This window comes from Gracilinanus agilis, chromosome 2 (genome assembly GCF_016433145.1).
Source record: "Gracilinanus agilis isolate LMUSP501 chromosome 2, AgileGrace, whole genome shotgun sequence".
Taxonomy (NCBI): domain Eukaryota; kingdom Metazoa; phylum Chordata; class Mammalia; order Didelphimorphia; family Didelphidae; genus Gracilinanus; species Gracilinanus agilis.
Genome location: NC_058131.1, coordinates 562,762,814 through 562,784,043, shown reverse-complemented (window position 1 = coordinate 562,784,043; position 21,230 = coordinate 562,762,814). Strand labels below are relative to the sequence as shown.

The window sequence follows — 21,230 nt, the reverse complement described above, 5'->3', positions numbered from 1 at the left end:
GTCCTAAGTTCAAATCTGACCTCAGACACTTCCTAGCTGTGTGACCCTAGGCAAGTCACAACCTCCATAGCCAGCCCTTACCACTCTTCTGCCTTGGAGCCAATACACGGTATTGACTCTAAGACAGAAGGTAAGGGTTTAAATAAAAAAATGGTTCCTGCCCGCGAGAAGCTTCTAATCTAATGCATGTGGAATAATATCATCCTGTACAAAGGCACAACAATGGGAAACGGAATGTCAATTTAGAACAGTGAGTAAGCTGACTTGGCTAGAATACAGTATATGAAGAGAGTGATATGAAATAGAGTTGGAAAAGTAGGTGTGAGTCAGACTGTGGAGAATTTCAAGTTTTGAATTAGAGAATTTGTTTATTGTGTAAGCAAAAGACATTGATATGTTTTGAGCAGAGGACAGACATATTTTCAAACCTCTTTTTAAAATATTCATTTGAAATCTGTGTGAAGGATAGGAGAGTAAAAAAACAAAGCAGGAAGACCAAGTAAAGCAAGAGGTTTAAGCCAGAGGTGATGAAGATCTGAGAAGGGGACAATATGAAGAGAAGCGGACACTGTGAACAAGCAAAATCACAAGATGTGGAAACTGACAAGGAAAAGCAAAGAGTTAATGATGACTAAAGTTTTTAATCTGATTGATTAAAATAATGGTGGTATCATACCTCCAGTGTATGTTGTGCATATGTACATGAGTGTGAATTTTCATTTTGGACATACTGATTTTAAAAAACTGTTCCAGATTCAGGTAAAGATGTCCAGAAGCCACTTCATAATTTGAATCTGGAGTTTTTTAGAGAGATTAGAACCAGACACATATATTTGGAAGTTTTCTGCAGAGAGATAATAAATGAACCCATGAGAGCTAAGAGCAAAGATATTGAAAAAAAAGAAAGGGGCCCAGGAGAGATTCTTGAGTCTCTCATACTTAATGGGCAGGAGATGATGAGCCAGAAAAGGAAAATTAGGAAAACTGGTCAGACAGCTAAAAAGAGAGGAAGGAAAAAAGAAGTTAAAAGGAGATCCAAGAACAATCAGGGGTTCATAAAGTATCAAATGCTGCAGAGAAGTCAAGTAACATGAGAGATGAGAAAAAGCCATAAGATTTTGTAGCAAAGAAATTTACAAGTCATTTATCTTAGGGCCTAAAATTAAAGAGAATTTAAAAGCTACATGGATAGACAACATGAAGTCTTAAAGCTTTATCTTACAGATGAATTAACTGAAGTCTTAAAAGATCAAACAATTTGCTTATGGTCATTCAGCTAATTGGAACAGAGCCAATTAGCTAGAACCCAAATAATACTGTCCCCCAGGCAAGGACTCTATATCTGAATAAACCTACACAGAATTTGAGTGTGGAATAATTTTATATATTAATCCTCATAATTACAAACAGTGAGACATGTTTTTCTATTAAGAATCACTGACCAATGAGGAGGAGGAAAGAATCAAAGAACACAATTATGCTTTTAATAAGGCACAATGAAGGAAGCTCCTCTGTGACAGAGGAATAACCTTAAATTCAACTTTCATAGTCTTTGAATACTTGTTTCATGCTTCTGAATTTGAAAAAAATGTGTATGCATGATTTACCAAATCACTAACAACCGAAAATGTCTTCTTTTTTTAATACGTCTATTACTGTTATCTCAAAATAGTGTAGAAGAGACTCCATTGGATTAGCTATGGAGCTCTACCTAGAAATTCTTCCAATGTTATCTCAGCAAACTCTGGAAATTGAAAAGAAGCCTAGCTAAGCTGGTTAAAATAATCACAGAAGATAGGTTACCAGATGATAAAAATTTCAGCACTGGAAGAAAGATAAACCACAAAAATGAAACCATAGATTAGTAAATTGTTCATCTCACACTTTGTTATTCTCAAATGCATTTGTGACCTCATCTATCTATTCCCTAAATGGATGTACATTACAACTCATCCTTGCACAAGGTTTATCTCTTGTATTGATTCTTATCCATGCCTTCCAATAAAGTTATAATATATTTCCTTTTTATTACTGCATTTAAATTATTTTATTTATGTGGTCAATTTCTCTAGTTCTGCGATGGGTAAGCAAAATACACAGAATTAGAAAAACTTCACCTTAAGTTTTAAATTTTATTCTCAAAGTATTCCTTGCTAGTATGAAAATTAATGAGCATTTATATTTTCTTTATATTCAAGTCTAATCTTTCATATCACCCAAATCCCAATACAGTACTCTTGACTAGAAGACCAAATGACTCCTCCCTTAGTCCAGTCTCAGTTTTGACTCACTTAATCACTGGCTAGTATGTGAGTAAGACTACAAAAGCTGTTTTGTCTAATTCTCAGTTCTTTAATTTAGTAAAAGAATTTTTCCTAAAAAGCTTCCAACATAAGACTGAGATGCTTTTAGTCTGCCTATTAGAATGCCTCCTTCATGCAGTACCTTGGCTTGGTCTCCTTGATCTCATCCTCTATCCTACTTGGGACTTCAAACTTCATTTATTATCCCATTGAACTTGCTAATCTTTCAACTCATCAATCTCTTCAACTCCCAGGACCTTTTTCTCTACCTCAACAACCTTCCTAGGTCATCACCCTAAACTTCACCATCTCATGAAATTATGCCAGTTCCATGATTTTGAACTCTGAATTTCACTCACTCATAACTTACTATCCAACCTTCTGTCCCTCAATCTTTTCCTCTCCCTCACACTTCTTCTTCATTGTATTCTCCAACCCTTCCTGTCCAACATCCAGATTCTACCCTCACTTTCTTCCATTCATACATTTGATACTAGAGTTGACCAGTTCACCTATGCATTGTCCTCTACCCCTGAATCTCTTGTCCATTACTAAGGGTGTGTCAACCTTTATATCAATCTCTTTTCTAACCATCACTCCAAAACACTGAAGTCATATAGTCATAGTAAATAAATGCACTTTAAATTCAAGTTATATAATTTTGACTGGTCCCTCACTGCTTCATAGCAATACTTTTATTCTTCCCAGATGTCTATCTTATATCCCATAGAAGTTGTTCCAAACCTCCACCTCCAGTCTCCAACTACCTGTCTCATAGATTGCTTACCTTGCTTACCACTCCACAGATAAAATTGAAGTGTCATGGGAACCCTCATCTTCCTTAACCCACACTTCCAAAGTCCAATAACACATTCAACTGTTCTTACTGTAGTCACTGTTCTTAGTCTAATCTAAGGACAAGGTGACCCTTCTATTTTCCAATATTACTCTATCTGTGCCCCTCATCTCATACTTCACTGTACTCCTGAGGAATTGGCCACACCAATCATTCCTCCTTTTTCATCTTTGATTTCCTTAAATCTAAACCATCTACAGAGGAGAATGTCTACATGCTTAGGACTCCTCATATGCTGAAAAAAATCCTTTCCTTAGTCCTGTCATTTCAACAAGATATGGCTTTACATTTATCTTCACTTTCACTACCAAACTCACTTAGAGAACTGTCTATAGTAGCTGCCTTGACTTTCTCACACCTCACTTCTTGATCCTATTTTTATCAGGCTTTCGAACTCACCACTCTAGTAAAGCTGTTTCTTCCAATTATCCTTAACTTCTATATCAAATGGTCTTTTTAGGTCCTCATCTTCCCTGTCCTGCTAACACAACCTATTCCTCCTGCACACTGTCTTCCCTAGTCATTAGTACTCCTGGTTCTGCTTTCTGACACTTCCTGTTCATGTATCCTTTGCTTAGTCATTAATCAGTTTAAAAATGAATACTTTTTTTTGAGATTTATCAAAAAATTTTACGGAATAATTGGAATCAACTAGGTGGTACCAAAGTTAGCAACCAACTTAAAGTCAGGAAAACCCGAGTGGGAATCTTGCCTTAGACACTCACAAAATAGCTTTGAAACCCTGAACAAATCATTTAACCTTTCTTAGCCCCAGTTTCTTCTATAAAATGAGGATACTCAATGACCTCTAAGATCCCTTCCAGCTCTAAATCCCAAAGAGAAATGGATTTAGATTTCCAAGACCTGGAAACTTACTAGCCTTGTGACATTGTTCAAGTTTCTTAAAATCAGTTCCTTTATCTGTAAAATGAAACTAATAATATCTTTATTAAACTACCTCTCAAGGTTGTTTCACTGCCCAGACTAGATGTATAAAATGGAAGCACTTGTTATTAACATTTATATAAACAATCTCACCAAAATATGATGGTAGAGTACTAAAATAAAATTTAATTATTATTAATTAAAACTTTTTAAATTCTGCATTCCCATTCAAAAACATGCCAATTGTTTCTTCTTTAATTTCGTTAAGGAATCTGAAATTTTTTCTAAATTCTAAATTATCTTCTCCAAGAAAACTGGAAAAAATTACTCTATTCATTGGTACCACTTAGCGGATTCAAATTATTCTCCCCAAATTTTTATAAGTCTCAGTTTTCATTTTACTATTAGGACTATATAATTTTTCAAATTCTGGAATTCAAAATCATTTAGTTACTATTAGATGAATAAACTTATTTACAAGTAACTTAATAACTTTGGGATTTCCTTTGTTGCTGCTCTACAAAACACTTTTTTTTTTTGACCTAGTAAGGCAAAATAAAACTAGCAAGAAAGCGATTCAATGCAATGTTACAAGTAAATCTGTAAACAATAAATTTAAAAAACCAGAAAGGAAGCCTAGCTTACATAAGGCTTTTCAAGACTCAGATAGGCTCAATAGGTGCCCTCAAAAAGGGAAATTAAGCATAAAATGCCACGTAAAATGCAAAATGACAGATTCATAAGCTTTCTACATTATAACAACTCATAAAATGGAGCATATTGCATTTAAGAAAACTTACCTCAAATGTTCACTCACATTACCCACATACATAAATTCACATGAAATCTTTGAACAATACAATTTATTCGCATAAAGCTATATTTAAACCCTAACAAGTTAAATGGCCTATATTGCCTGGGTTGTCGTTGTTGTCTTGAGGTGGGGGAGCTATAGTTCTGATATGAAAAGTCTGTAAAAGGCTAGGCTAACCTATTTTAGAAAGACTGACACAAACCTCTTATCCTGCAGTTGAGGGTAGATATTCTCACTGCAGCAGCACTGCCACTGACTTTGGCAAAAATCTCTACGGACAATAACAGAAATATTAACATTTATCTACATAAACATAATCGACAATACACATTTTATGCGTCTATTTTTCTGACATTGTGTACTTATATATTCCCCTTGGATTTTAGAAAAAGGCAACCCCCTAGTCAGACAGAAGGCTATTTTAACATCTTCCAACTCCCTTCCCTCCTTCCCCCCCCAACCCCCCGCAACCCGGTTACCTTCATTAGTCCATTGTCAAATTGTACTCCCATGCTTCAATCCTCCGACCCCATCGAAGTCTTAGGGGAGACCCGAAAATGTAAGCTAATTCCCCTCCCCCATTACTCCTTACTCTGGGGTGTGGGTGTGTCTATAGACTGCTCTAGTTTTCCACAAACTCCAATGCAATCTTGCTCAAAGAACCAGAACCCAGCTCCTTCCCAGACCCAATATAACCCGCCAGTCGCCGACGACCCCAGCCATCCCGGGCCGCAACCCTTCCTCTTTCTCCCCTCCCAGCCGGCCCCTCCCCCGCCGCGCGCACGCGCATCCTGCGGTCCCTCCCTCTCTCTCTCTTTCGCCCCCTCCGCCCCCCGTCCCCCCTCACCTTAGGCACCGGCCACCCCCTTTCCCCGGGTCCAGGGAATCACCAGTCCATTAGGGACGATAGAGGATGGAAAGGGGGCGTTGGCAGCTAGGAATCCGGGCTGCTCTCCTTGGCCCCACAGGCCCCGATGGCCCCGAGCAGCGTCTGTCACTGGCACTTCCCCCAGACAAGCCGGGAAGCGGCGCTGTACAGGGCCAACCCAGCAAGCCCAGCCTGGTCCGGTGAGGAGCCCCGAGCTCTGTCCCACCGCCGCCTGCGATCGTTTCTGTCTAGGACTGCGCAGTCCGTGCACCGCACCGCCGCTGCCTCTGCCGCCGCTGCCGCCGCCTCAGCCAATCCCTCCCCCCACCATGGCCAGCGCGACACTTAAGCAACTTTTCGACAATCCGGAAAGCGAGGACGCAAAAGGCTTTCCCTCCTCCCACCCCCTCCGCAGCGATGCATTTCCTTCTGCGCTTGCGCGAGCTCCAGTGTCTTATACCACCCCGCCCCGCCCCCACCTAATCTTTCTCCTTAGTATCAGTTCCAAAGCTCAAAGATTTCATTTTCTTCGCTAATAATGATTATTTCTTAAACTTGTTAATTTTCTAACTAAAAACCACAGCTAAATAAAAAGTATCTTGCACAATAATAATGCTAAATTAATAAAAAGCAAGACATGTCTTATAATAAAATTTCTTATTAAAATTTTCGTTGCATAAGTTAAAATACTTGATGCTACAAGTTAATTTCCACGAAGGCTGTTAGAGAATATTTGCCAATGGTATAGTGCAGACAGACATAATTTTTGAAACTGAGGCAAGCACCACAAAGCAGGAAAGGCTCACAGCTAGGAGGTGAACCCCATGCAAGAAGACAGATCCCAAACTGTGAGGGTGCTACTGAGGAGGTCCATCACCTTCATCCACAGAAGAATCGAATTATTTGGTAGCTTCCCATTTAAACTATTCTTGGTAATACAGTCCACACTAGAAACCTGCCAAGATGGCTGCCCTGCTATTCCTCTCACAAGACATTTTATCTCCCATAACAGGGCCTTTGCATAAACTATCCCCTGTGCTAGTGTCAGTCTTTCTAAAATAAGTTAGCCTACACTTTTAAGTATATTTCATATCAGAAGTATAGCTCTCCACACCTTAAGACAACAACAATCCTGGTAGTATTAACTGTTCATTTAACTTGGTGGTGTTTATAGCTTGGTGTAAATAAATTGAATCGTTCATAGATTTCATGTGTATTTATATATGTATAATATAAATGAATGTATATTTGAGGTCTTTCCTCATTTAATACTTAGAACCCTTAGTTTCCTTCAGAGTTCAGTTCTAATAACACAAGGCCTTTCCTGGTACTTCTGGCAGCTAGTGCCTTCCCAGTCTGAATTTACCTTTTATTTATTTAGTATATAGCCATAAGTGTTCATGTCTCCTCCACAGGCTATTAAAATCCTTTAGGGCAGGGACTGTTTGTTCTTTTTGTCTTTGTGACCCCATTGTCACTAGTACAGTGCTTGGCGGCTATGTAGGGTCTCAGTACTAATGCTTTCCTTCCATAATTACATGCAACTTATACTATATATATATATATATATATATATATATATCTTATATTTACAATTTTTTGCATTTTTTGTGGTTGCTATTCAGCTGTACAGTCATGTTCAACTCCTCGTGGCCCCATGAACCATCATAGTATGCCTGCCCTCCACTATCTCCTGAAGTCTGTCCAAATTCATGTTCATTGTTTCCATGGTATTATCTATCTATCTCAACCTCTGCTGTCCCCTTTTTCTTTTGCTTTCAGTCTTTCCCAACATCAGAATCTTTTCCGGTTAGTCCTGACTTCTCATTTTGTGGCCAAAGTAGTTGAGCTTCAGATTCAGGCTCTGACTTTCCAATAGTCTTAACTAATTTAAGACCTTATTTTACACAAATAATATATTCTAAGATGTTCCATAAGTTGAAAATCGTGTATAATTGTGAACCCCATTATTTAATAAGTATTTATTATACAAGCATATGTAAGTACTTTATGACTTTTCTTAGGCTTATCAAAGCTACCAGCATCACAACTCTTATACTTGGGAGCCAATATTAATAACTAAATAGCATTGCACTGTTCTGATAGGGATGCAACTTGTTACAAGAGGGAATTCTGGACAAAGACAAGATGCAGGAGCTTATATGTGGTGCAAAACAATGTAATGATTCACATTAACTCTCCCAGAGGAAGAATGAGCTTCTTTGGGTGAACTACGATGGGATTTTACACTACTTGGAAAAATGACAAGGATTTAGTACATGTGAATTGATGTGTTTTGAATCTGTGTATAACAAGATCCTACTGCATTGACTAATTTGATCACCTTGTTGTCCAAAGAAGTTTCAAAAGTCTTACCCATCACCACCTTTCAAAAGCTTCAATTCCAGCTTTCTTTATAATCCAACTCTTGCAGCCATACATTACTACCAGAAAAACTATAACTTTGACTTTTTGGACTTTGACTTGGACCTTAGTCAGCAAGGTAATGTCTCTGCTTTTTGGTATGTTGTTTGAATTTGCCATACCTTTCCTTCCAAGGAGCAAGAGTCTTTTAATATCATGGCTGCAATCAGCAGCAGCAATGATTTCAAACTATAATGTTAGACCTAAAAGGGAACTTAGTAATCATAGAGGCTACTTCCTAGATTTTACAAAAGAAGAAAGATAAGTGACTTGTCACTAAAACTGAAAAACAATTTATACTATATCTCAACATCATAAAAATGAACAATTTTGAGGACTTTAATAAGTTAAGAATGAAATGAACCAAGAGAACAATTCATAAAACACTATACATACAATTTTGAAAGCTATAAAAATTATGATCTTTCTATATAGTAATCATTCATGATTTCAAAAGATCACTGATGAATGCATACAGATGGATTTAAAGCACAGAATAAGACATAACTATATAGTTAAGACATAAATATGAGTGCAGGCATTGGAAAAATTTGTTTTAATTATACATTTTTGTTATAAGAAATCTACATTTTTCCCCCAATGGGGTGTAGTAGGAGAGGGAGAAAATACATTTTTGTTTTAATCAAATGAATAGAGTGCTACAGGTGTGAAATGTTGCATTAATTTTCAGTTCTGGCAACAAATTACTTAACTGATCTACTTTGTTACAAGAGACTACCAAGAAATGAGAGTAATCCATAAATGTCTGGAATATAAAAATAATATACATCAATAAAACTGATTTTTTTTTAAAGCAGATTGACTTGCCCAAAAAAGATACTATTCTCTAATGAGAAGCAAGCCAAGATGAGCCACTGGTCCAGTGGATGAACTGTGCATGAGGAAGAACCAGTCCAGCTGAACAGCAGATAGACTTATTCCAAATAGTCCAAAAGAGGGGACAGCTGGGTAGCTCAGTGGAGTGAGAGTCAGGCCTAGAGACAGGAGGTCCTAGGTTCAAACCCGGCCTCAGACACTTCCCAGCTGTGTGACCCTGGGCAAGTCACTTGACCCCCATTGCCCACCCTTACCAATCTTCCATCTATAAGACAATACACCGAAGTACAAGGGTTTAAAAAAAAAATAGTCCAAAAGAATATAGAGGCCCAGTTGTTTCAGGGGAGTGAGTAGCCTCTGTTCAAGACTATTCCTTACACATGTCCCTCACTATCGTTATATTTTAATTAATACTCGCTTTCCCCAATTTCCCAGCCCCTAGGACTGGGTATATTTGTAGGAAAAACTTCTAGGGTTGGGGGGAAATACTTTGTAATTACTGCTCTTTCTATGCCACTTGAGTAAATGATTTGAAAAACAAAAAAAAATGAGAATGAGGCTGGGCTAAAATAGTTAAATGAAACCCAAACCTTGATAAGTCACATACTATTGGAGCAAAAGACTTTTTACAAAGAAACTGAAGTCCAGAGTTCCTGAAAGAAAAGGAATTAATCAAAAAAGTAAAGGGATTAGGAAATAGTTCTCTTCACTCCTAGGCTAACACTATTTCAACTAGATTATTAGAATGGAAGCACCCCTCCCCCTTCTAGAGCTTTGGTCCCTGGTTTCATAATTCAGGAAAAGCAGTTAAACTAGGAAGGAACCCCTTTGTTCTTTTAGATAACGCCTTAACTCACCAGAATGTTTAAAACACATTTTAAAACATAAAGCTTTAAGTAAAAGAAAAATCCCAAGGATGTGGGAGAACACAAACTCTTCATGGGATAGCACTCCCTCTGAGATACTCCAACCCATCTGACCATTCAGTCTACTTTGCTGGTTCATCATCTACAATCATGATGGTGAACCTATGGCACACGTGCCAAAGATGGCACACAGAGGCCTCTCTGTGGGCACTCATAGGCCCCTTGTGTGACCACCAGGGAAGTTGGCCCCACCCCTACAGGGGGAGGGGCATTCTAGCCTCTTCCACTGTAGCAGGGGCCCCCAGGCTCCAGAGTGCAGAGCAGAAGCAGCAGGCATGCCCTAAGGCCCTGGAGCAGTGAAGTAGGTAGGCAATTCCCCTCAGTTTGGTGATAGATTCTACACACCTATTACCCTGCAAAAGATAGAAAGTCCTTTAAGTCTTTGTGGACCCTTACTGGGTGAATTAAACAGATAACAGTCCTACTTTTGTAAGCAAAGAATTGATTGGGTCCTGGCCCTCCCAATTGCACTGACCCTAATTAAAATAACCCCCTGGGCAAAAATCTAGGGCTGACCCCATCCACCAAGCCCTAAGAGAATGTACTAATCAGATCTTCCCTAATCCTTTCAAAGGAGGATGGAGAAATCACACCAGCAGCCCAAAGGGATAGAACCAGCTAACACCTCACTGGGTCCCCATCAAGCCATCCTATCTGCCCCCACCTCTGTAAAACTGGAAGGGCAGAATACATGGACTCATGTCTCTTGCATTAAACCCTTTAACACCCCAGAAACAGGTGGCTGTCTTCTCCTGGGTTTATCCTGGCCCCTAGCCTGTGGTTTCATTGCCTCAAAGGCCTACCAAATGCCTGAGCCTTCCAGGAAATTCGCATTCACTCTGGTTCTAGCCAAAGCTTTTCACTTTTACTAAATATCCCCAGGCCCACCTGTATAAATGCTTTGCTAAGGGTTGGGTCACTGACCTATTTCCTTTTAATTCATGTACTATGTATTAATTGCACTGGGAACCCTGTCACCTCCAGGAAGGGAATGAAGATGCATTCCTCTAATTATACATACTGGTATCCTAATGGAACATCGATGGCTACACCCCTGCATGCAGTCAGGGAGTGGGGCATGCAGTGTGTGTGGGGGCCACTGGCACCCAGTCTGGGGGTTGGGGTGGATAGGATATGGCACAAGGTCCCTAAAAAGCTCACAAAGGTTGCCCATCACTGATCTGTAACATGTCCCCTACCTGTGGTTATTCACAATTCAGTCAAAGGATTCTTCTGCATCTCCACTCTCTAGAAATGGGAGAGGCAGAAGAATAATGGAGGGGAAAGCAGGTTTTAAGAGGGAAGCTATGATAGAGAAAAGAATATTCATAAACAAAAGAAATTCCAACTTTGAAAGGAAGATTTTTAAAAATAGGAAGAGTAAAAATCTGGGATCAGGGGTAGGGCAAGGGGAAGAGAAGAGAAGCAACTGTACAAAAATAGACTACTTAATTTGTAGATGATGTTTTCAGCAAACTCTTATCATTTCATTGTATTTATAAATAAAAGGGTGGGAAGAAGAGAGGAAAATCAAGTGGATAAGATAGAGGAGAATATGTAGTACTCAAAACTAAACTTGAAATGAATTAACTCATGCATAAAACATGAAAGCATATTATTAAGATTGAGAAAGCAGCATTCAACCATATTATTTACAAGAAACACCGTTGAAACAAATATTCACATGGTGTTAAAATAAGGAGCTAGAGCTAAATTATGTTCTTGGCTACATTGGTTTTGTTTGTGGAGTAAAAAAAAACAAACTTTTAATTTCAAATAATGAAAATTAATCATTTTATATCCCATAATGCTCTCTATATCTTGTTTGGTCATAAATTCTTATTAAAATATAAATATCCATAGCTCTGACAGATAAAAAATATTTCATGCTCCCCTAATTTGCTTAAGATATTACCCTTTATGAAGAAATTATGTATTCCTTTTGACCTTATCTTGGTATATGGTATGCTATGTTAGCCTAGTTTGTCAATTTGCTTTCATTTTCCCAGCAGCTTTTATCAAATAGTGAATTCTTGTCCCAAAAGTTTGGATTTTTTGGTTTATCAAAAATGAAATCATTATGATTATTTTTACTGTGTAATGAGTTATCTAGTCTATTCCATTGACCTACCATTTTATTTCTTGGCAAATACTAGGTTGTTTTTATGATTATAGCTTTGTAATACAGTTTGAGATCTGGTAGTGCTAGGCTACCTTCCTTCACAGTTAGTTACTCTGCTTTTTAAAAGAGAGAAAAACCAATTTGGTCATATAAAAAATGAAAAAAGTATATACAGCAACTGAAGAGTAAACAAAGGAAATAATAAAAAACTATTATACTCATTTGTTTGCTAACAAAACTTACAATTTAGAGGAAATAGATTAATACTTATAAAATATTAAATATTTGGATTAGCAAAAGAAGAAACAAGTTACTTACATAACTAAATATTAGAAAAACTAATTGAAATGAACTTCCAACAAAAATTTACACAAATATGGTCATGTTACCTAAACCAAGGAGAGATGAAACAAAGAAAAGAAAATTACAGGCCAATGTATTCAGTGAACATTGATAAATAATATTAAATCAAAAAATTAAAAATGGACTACAACAACATATTGGAAAGATTATATATTCTGACTAGAATGTATTTAAGCCAGGAATTCAGAGTTAGAAGCAAAAGCGAATCAGTGAACAAGACTGCTAGACTTGTAATCTGGAAGATCTGATTTCAAGCCCTTTTTCAGACACTTACTAGCTGTGTGATTGTAGACTTGGCCTCTTAACCTCTCTTTTCCTTACCTTTTCTATTTGTGAAATGGAGAAAATAACATCACTTACCTCTTAGGATTGTCAAGAGGATCAAATGAGATAGCATGTAAAGTACACTTTGCAAACCTTAAAGAACAATACAAATACTAGATATTACTACTAATATAAGTGAAACAATAAACTTAAATTATGTTAATAATAATTAAAACCACATATTTCTATCAGTAGTTATTGAAAATACTTTTAATAAAATTCAACACACATTTTAAATCACATTAGAAAGCATAGGAATTAATGGACCTAAAGTAAATGATATCTAAGACTAAGAACATACTACATGTAATGAGAAAACTGTGAAGGCTTTCAAAGAGGGGTAAAGCAAACATGTCCATTATCACTACTACTATTTAAAAATTTTTTTTATTTTTCCCCAATTACACATAAAAACCATTTTCATTTTATTTATTTATTTTTAGATTTCTTAAAATTTATTCATTTAATTAATTAGAATATTTTTCCATGGTTACATGACTCACGTTTTTTCCCTCCCCTCTTCCCAGTGCCAATGAGCAATTCCACTGGGTTTTACATGTATCATTGTTCAAAACCCATGTTCCATATTATTAATATTTGCAGTAAAATGATTGTTTAACATCATCATCCCCGATCATATACCCATAGAACCATGTGATCAATCATATGTTTAAAATAATTTTTAACATACATTAAAAAAATTTTTTTTGAGTTCCAAATTTTTTCTCTCATTTCCACCCTCACTTCTTCCCACTCCTTACCACTCCCTGAGAAGATAAGCAATCTGATATAGATTTTACATGTGCAATCATGTAAAATAGTTTTTCATATTAGCCATTTTGTGGAAGAGATCTTTAAGAAAAAAGTAAAATATGGCGGTACCTTGAAACATGAGCAACTTAAGTCACAAGCAATTTGAGATGTGAGCAATCATGACTGGGATTTTTTGCTGTAAGTCACAGGAGCGGATATTTGAATCACCAGCTTCCCCCCACCCTCCACTAGATAGCCTGCCAAATATTTGGTTTCACAAGTTACACAAGGCTGTTTATCTGGCCGTGTGAGCATCTATATTGAATTGCTTTTGCTTTCTTCATTATTTTTGTCTTTATTATCAGTTTTTGGGACAAATTTCTCAACTTTTAACCATGGGTCCTGATGATGGAGGAATTGAAGGAGTTACAGCAGCAGCATACGGATGTTTTGCAGGAAATTAGTAACCTGAGGTGGATAAGGTAATCAGTACAAGTGAGATTAAGGAAATGTTGAGGATTCAGGAAAAAATTAAACAGTTTATTGAAAAGACATATCAGAAAAATTTGCAACAGGTTGTGTGTTGGAGCTATGTAGAGTCACTTGTTTCACAGACTAGTGTGTGTAGAGAGTAAGTTATGTTAAGCAATAGTGCATGAAATGAAAACCTCCATCAGCATCTTCACCTGACTTTGAAGGTAAATAACATTTTATAAGCAAGTTTGTTTCTTTACGTTCTTTCTTATTATATATATAAATCTATTTATTTGTTATTAATGAAGTACATTTTTGTATTTAAAAGCATATAAAACAAAAAATTCATGTGGTTTTTGAGGCCAGAAGGTTATAATTGCATTTCCATTCATTTAAGTAGGGAAATTTGATTTGACACTGGAGCAAATTGAGTTCTGAGTTTGGCTGTGGAACAAATTAAATTTGTATGTCAAGGTACCACTGTATATTGTTTTGGTCTGCATTCAGACTCCATAAGTTCTTTCATTTCAGGCAGATGGCATTTTTCAACATGATTCTCTGGGATTGTTGTGCAGCACTGTATTGTTGAGAATAAGCCATTCAGAGTTGCTCATCAAAAAAATACTGCTATTACTGTGTATAATGTTCTTCTGGTTCTGTTCACTTTACTTTGCATCATTTCAAAATATTGAAGTTATTATGTATAATATTATTATTCTATTCACTTTACTTTGCATCAATTCATGTAAGTCTTCCAAGGTTTTTCTGAAATCATCCTGCTCATCATTTTTTTATAGCAAAATAGTATTCCATTAAAATCATATACCACAATTTGTTTAGCCATTCCCCAATTGATGGACAACCACCCAATTTCCAATTCTTTGCTACAACAAAAAAAATTGCTATAAATATTTTTGTATAAATAAGTCCTACCTATTACCTTAAAAAAAAAACCAAACTCTTTGGGATATAGGCCTACTAGTGATATTGCTGAATTAAAGGGTATGTACAATTTCAGAGCCTTTTGAGCATAGTTCCATATTGCTCTCCAGAACGGCTGGATCAGATGACAACTCCACCAACATTGCACATGTCCCAATTTTCCCACATCCCCTCCAACATTTATCATTTTCCTTTTCTGTCATATTGGCCAATCTGAAAGGTGTGAGGTAGTATCTCAGAGTAGTTTTAATTTGTTTTTCTCTAATTGAGAGTGCTTTAGAGGCAGCTAGGTGACTCAGTGTATAGAGGCAAGCCTAGAGAAAAGAGGTCCTAGTTTCAAATACAGTCTCAGACACTTCCTAGCTATGAAACCCTGGGCAAGTCATTTAACCCCAACTGTCCAGCTCTTACCACTCTTCTAGCTTAGAACCAATACTTGGTATTGATTCTAAGAAAGAAGGTAAGGATTTTTTTTTAAAGTGATTTAAAGAATCCTTTTATATGACTATAGATAACTTTGATTTTTTTAATTAAAAAAAAAACCCCATGGCCATATTCTTTAACTATGTGTCAATTGGAGAATGACTTCTATTTTGACTTTGTTCTCTATGTATTTGAGAAATGAGCCCTTTATCAGAGATACTTATTGTAATGTTTTCTCTAGCTTTCTGCTTTCCTTCTAATCTTGGCTGCATTGGCTTTGTTTCTACAAAAACTTTTAAATTTAATATAATAAAATTTATCAGCTTTTTAATTTAACTCTTGTTTGGTCATAACTTCTCTTACCCACAGATCTGACAGGTAAATTGTTCCGTGCTCCCTAATTTGTTTATGGTATCACTCTTTATATCTAAATCATTTACCCATGTTGACCTTATCTTATATATGCAGTGAAATGTTGGTCTATTCCCAGTCTTTACTATACTATTTTCCAATTTTCTCTACAGTTCTTGTTAAAGAATAAGTTCTTGTCACACAATCTTGGATCTTTTGATTTATTAACACTAAATTACTGTGGTCATTATTACTAGGTATTATGTACCTAGTCTATTCCACTGATCCACCATTTTGTTTCTTAGCCAGTGCCACATTGTTTTTTGGTTTTGTTTATTTTTATAAAAACCCTTACCTTCTTTCTTAGAATCAATACTAAGTATTGGTTCTAAGGCAGAAGGGATAGGCAATTGAGGTTTTGTGATTTGCCCAGGGCCACACAGCTAGGATGTGTCTGAGGCCAGATTGGAATCAAAGAGCTCTAATGAGCTACCTAACTTTCTCCATTATCATATTGTTTTGATGATTACCACTTTGTAATACAGTTGAAGAGCTTGTACACCTAGGTTACCTTCCTTTACATTTGTTTTAATTGATTCCTTTAATATTCTTGACCTTTTGTTCTTCCAGAAGAATTATTATTTTTCAAGCTCTATAAAATAATTTGGGGGCATGAATAAGTAGATTATTTTAGGTAAAATTATCATTTTATTATATTAGCTTGACCTACCACTGAATGATATTTTTCCAATTATTTAGATCTGATTTTATTTTTATGAAGTGTTTTATAATTGAGTTCATACATTTACAGGGTTTGTCTTGTCAGGTAGACTTCCAGGTATTTTATATTATCTACAGTTAATTTAAATGGAATTTCTTTATCTATCTCTTATTGCTGGATTTTATTGGTAATACATAGAAATGCATTGATGATTTATGGGGGGTTTTATATCCTGCAACTTGCTAAAATTGTTTCAACTAATTTTATAATTGATTCTTTGGAATTCTCTAATATGCCATCATATCATCTGCAAAGAGTGATAGTTTTGTTTCTTCATTGCCTATTCTACTTCCTTTGATTTCCTTTTCTTCTTTCATTACTAGAACTAGTATCAATATTGAATAATAGTGGTGATAATGGGCATCTTTGTTTCACTCCTGATCTTATTGGTAAGAATTTAGCTAACACTTGTTACAGATAATGCTTGCAGATGGTATTAGAGAGTACTTAACATTTTAAGGAAAGCTCCATTTATTTGCATGCTCTGAAGTGTTTTTAATAGGAATGAGTATTTTGTCAAAAGCTTTTTCTGTATCTATAGAGATAAACATATGATTTCTGTTGATTTTGTTATTGATATGGTCAATTTAACTGATTATTTTCTTAATATTGAACCAGCCCTGCATTCTTGGCATATATCTCACCTGGTTATAATGAATGATTCTTGTGATATATTACTGTAATTTCCTTGCCAGCATTTTATTTAAAAATTTTGCATTAACATATATTGGGGAAATTGATCTATAGTTTTCTTTCTCTGTTTTTGCTCTTCTTGGTTTAGGTATCACCATCAAATATGTGTCATAAAAGTGAATTATGTAGGACTCTTTCTCTTTCTATTTTTTCAAATAGTTTATATAGTATTAAAATTCATTGTTCTTTAAATGTTTCATAGAATTCACATGTGAATCCATCTGGCTTTGAGAATTTGTTCTCAGGAAATTCATTGAGGGCTTATTCGATTTCTTTTTCTAAGATGAAATTGTTTAAGTATTCCATTTCTTCTGTTAATCTGGGCAATTTATATTTTTCACATAGATTATCCATTTCACTTAGATTATCAAATTTATTGGCTTATAACTGGGTAAAAATAACTCCTAATAATTTTATCTTCATTGGTGACAAATTCACCCTTTGATACTGGTGATTTGATTTTCTTCTTTCCTTTTTTAAATCAAATTAACCAATGGTTCATCTATTTTATTGTTGGGATTTTTTTTTATAAAACCAGATTTTAACTTTATTAGTTCAATGGTTTTCTTACTTTCGATTTTACTAATCTCACCTTTGATTTTCAAAATTTCCAATTTGGTATTTAATTGGGGATTTTTACTCTATTCTTTTTTTAAACTTTTTTAGTTGCATTCCTAATTCATTGATTTGCTCTCTTTTACTGATATGAAAGATTAGAAATATAAATTTTCCCCTAAGTACTTCTTTGGTTGTCTCCCATAAATTTTGTCTCATTATTGTCATTCTCTTTACTGAAATTACTGATTGTTTCTATGATTTATTCTTTGGACCATTTATTGTTTAGTATTTTTCTAATACTAAACTATTCTAGTTTCCAATTAATTTTTAATGTTTTTCCATGGCCCTTAATTGGATACAATTTTTATTGCATTACAATCTGAAAATATTGCATTTAATATTTCTGCCTTTCTGTATTTGTTTGTGAGATTTTTATGCCCTAATACATGGTTGATTTTTGTGTAGGTGCCATGCATTCCTTAGAAAAAGGTATATTCCTTTCAATTCCCATTAAATTTTCTCCTGAAGTCATTCATATCTACCTTTTCTAAAATTCTATCCACCTTTTTTAACTTCCTTGTTTATTTTTTTCTTAGACTTATCTAGTTCTGAGAGGGGAAAGTTGAGGTCTTTACTATTTCCTCCAATAAGTCATTGAACTTCTCTCTTAAAAATTTGGATTCCATACAATTTTGATGCATAAATACTTAGTACTGCTATTACTTCATTATTTAATGATACTGCTTTGCAAGATATAATTGCCTCACTTAACTCTTTTAATTAGATTTATTTTTTCATTAGCTTTGTCTGAGATTATGATTACTACTCCTTGCTTTTTTTTTTTTTTTTTTACTTTAGCTGAAGCATAATAGATTCTGCTCAAGTCTCTTTTTTTATATTTACTTTGTGCGTGTATCTGAGATATAATTCTGGTAAAATGCATGTTGTAGGAATCTGGTTTTTGATCCATTCAGCTATCTACTTACATTTTTTCATATTTACAGTTATGATCATTGTCTTTTTTCTTCCATCTTACTTTTATCCTGTTTATTCTCCTCTTTCTCTTGCCTTTCAATTTGTCCCTGTTGGGAGCTATTAAGAGAAATTAGAATCTCAAGTAGATATTTTTATCTGGACCCCCTCCAAAGATCAATATAGACTGGCAGAGCTGTGTATTGAATTTTTCTCCCTATCATGGGGACGAGACGGAGTGGGCTAAGATAAAAATCTGAGATTCCTCTTTTGATTCCTTTCATAATTCTCACCTTTCTTTAAAATGCATTATAGTCTTATTGAAAAAGCTTTGGGCTCTCAGCAATCCAGCAGGAGAGAGGTTAACACTGTTCCCCTTTGACGGAGAATGCAGCTGCCTAGTACACTCTTGGCAGGGCATTTTGCCCAAAATTAAAGTAAAATAATGAGGCTCAAAAAAATTGTTTAATACCATCAAGGCTGAGAACTTTAGGGGCTGGCTTTCCAGCCTAATGAGATGTCCCAGGGTTCACCTAATGATAACATATATAGTTGATAGTTTAGCATAGGTTTTTTTATCTATACCTGGAGGCTTCTATATAATAAAAATACTGCTCTCTGTAACTGTGGGAAACTTTCTTGGGCTTTTGGGGGAAGGGGAGCTTTAATTTCCTTTATAATAAACTGGTGACTCCATTATACCTCAGAGCACTATGAGCTAACAAGCCATGCTTCCAATCTATTTCATTCTTTACATCTGATGACCAACCTAGGCCACTCAGATAAGTCTCTGGTTATAGAGCAGGATCTCTATATGTCCCCTCTCACAAATGATTTCCATTTGAGCACCATCTCCCCAAACCAAATTTTCCTTCTATCAACACCCCTACCATTCTCTTACTCATGTCCATTTTAATTTTCCTATTGGGTAAGATAGATTTCTATATCCACCTAAGGGTATGTATTATTCCCTCTTATGAAAGTGAGGTTCAAACATTACCCACTAACCACTAATCTTCCCCTATATTATAAGAGCTCTTTCATACCTCTTTTATTTGACATAATTCACCCTACTCTATTTCTTCCTTCCCTTTTCTCCCAATGAAATACTTTCTCGTCTCTTAATTTTTTGTGTGTGGAATATCATCATATTGGAATTAATTCGTACTCACATCCACTGTCTATGTATATTCCTACTAATGTCCTAATATTGATAAGGCCCTTAACATTTACAAGATTGTCATCCCATGTAAAGTTAGAAACAGTACAACATTACTGAATCCCTTATGATTGCTCTTTCCTGTTTACTTTCTTATGCTTCTCTTGAGACTGTTTAAAAATAAAAATTTGTATGCAGTTCTGATCTATTCATTAAGAATTTTTGACTATTCTCAATTTCGATAAATTTTCATTTTTTTTTCCTCTGAAAGATTATCCTCATTTTCCCTGGATAGCTAATTCTATCTGGGTTATAATCCTATTCCTTTGCCCTGTGGAACATCATGTTCTAGGTTCTCTAAACCTTTAATATAGAAGTTAATAAATCTTGTGTTATCTTGACTGTGGCTCCATGATATTTGAATGTTTTTTTTTTCCAGCTGCTTTTAGTATTTTCTTTTTAACCTGGGAACTCTGAAACATGGCTATAATATTCCTGGGATTTTTCATTTTGGGATGTCATTCTGGAGGTTATCATTAGATTCTTTTGATTTCCATTTTATCCTCTGATTCTAGGATTATCAGGACTATTATTATCTAGGATTCTAGGATTATCAGTTTTCCTTGATAATTTCTTGAAATATGATGTCCAGGTTCTTTTTTTTGATCATAGCTTTCAGAGTGTCCAATAATTCTTAAATTGTCTCTCCATTTTCCCCCCAGGTCCATTGTTTTTCCAATGAGAATTTTTCCATTTTCTTCTATTTTTTTATTCTTTTTAGTTTGATTATTTCTTAATGTCTTATGGAGCCATTAGCTCCCACTTCTCCAATTCTATTTTTTAAATTCTTACCTTCCATGTCAAAATTAATACTACGTATTGGTTTTAGCACAGAAGATTGGTAAGGCCTAGCTAGGCAATGGGAGTTAAGCGATTTGCCCAGGGTCACACAGAAGTGTCTGATGCTAGCTTTGAATCTTGAATCTTCCTTGTCTAGGTTTGACTCAATCCACTGAGCCACCTAACTGCCTCTATCCAATTCTAATTTTTAAGGAATTATTATTTCTAGAAACTTCTTTACTTTCTTTTCCATTTGATCAGTTCTATTTTTAAGCTGTTTTCTTCAGTGAATTTCTCTACCTCCTTTTCCATTTGACCAATTTTACTTAAAACAAACAAACAAACAAACAAGCTTATCTTCTATTTTAGAATCAATATTATGTATTGGTTCCGAGGCAGAAGAACAGTAAGGGCTAGGAAATGAAGGTTAAATGACTTGCCCATGGTCACATAGTTAGAAAGTGTGTAGGCCTGGCTCTTGATACACTAAGCCACCTACCTGTGCTCCCTGTCTGACAATTTTAAAAATTGTGGTCACCATTTATAATAATTAAAAATTAAA

At 35.4% G+C, this 21,230-nt stretch overlaps 1 protein-coding gene across 1 annotated transcript in view; it reads right to left on the bottom strand.

The window, feature by feature from the left end:
- RNF111 (ring finger protein 111) overlaps positions 1–5,727 on the bottom strand; it is a 93,811-nt gene extending 88,084 nt beyond the window's left edge. The window contains exon 1 of the mRNA XM_044665309.1: positions 5,706–5,727. The gene's annotated coding sequence lies outside the window, so the exon portion shown is untranslated. The remainder of the gene's footprint in view (positions 1–5,705) is intronic.
- Between the last annotated feature and the right edge of the window lie 15,503 nt (positions 5,728–21,230).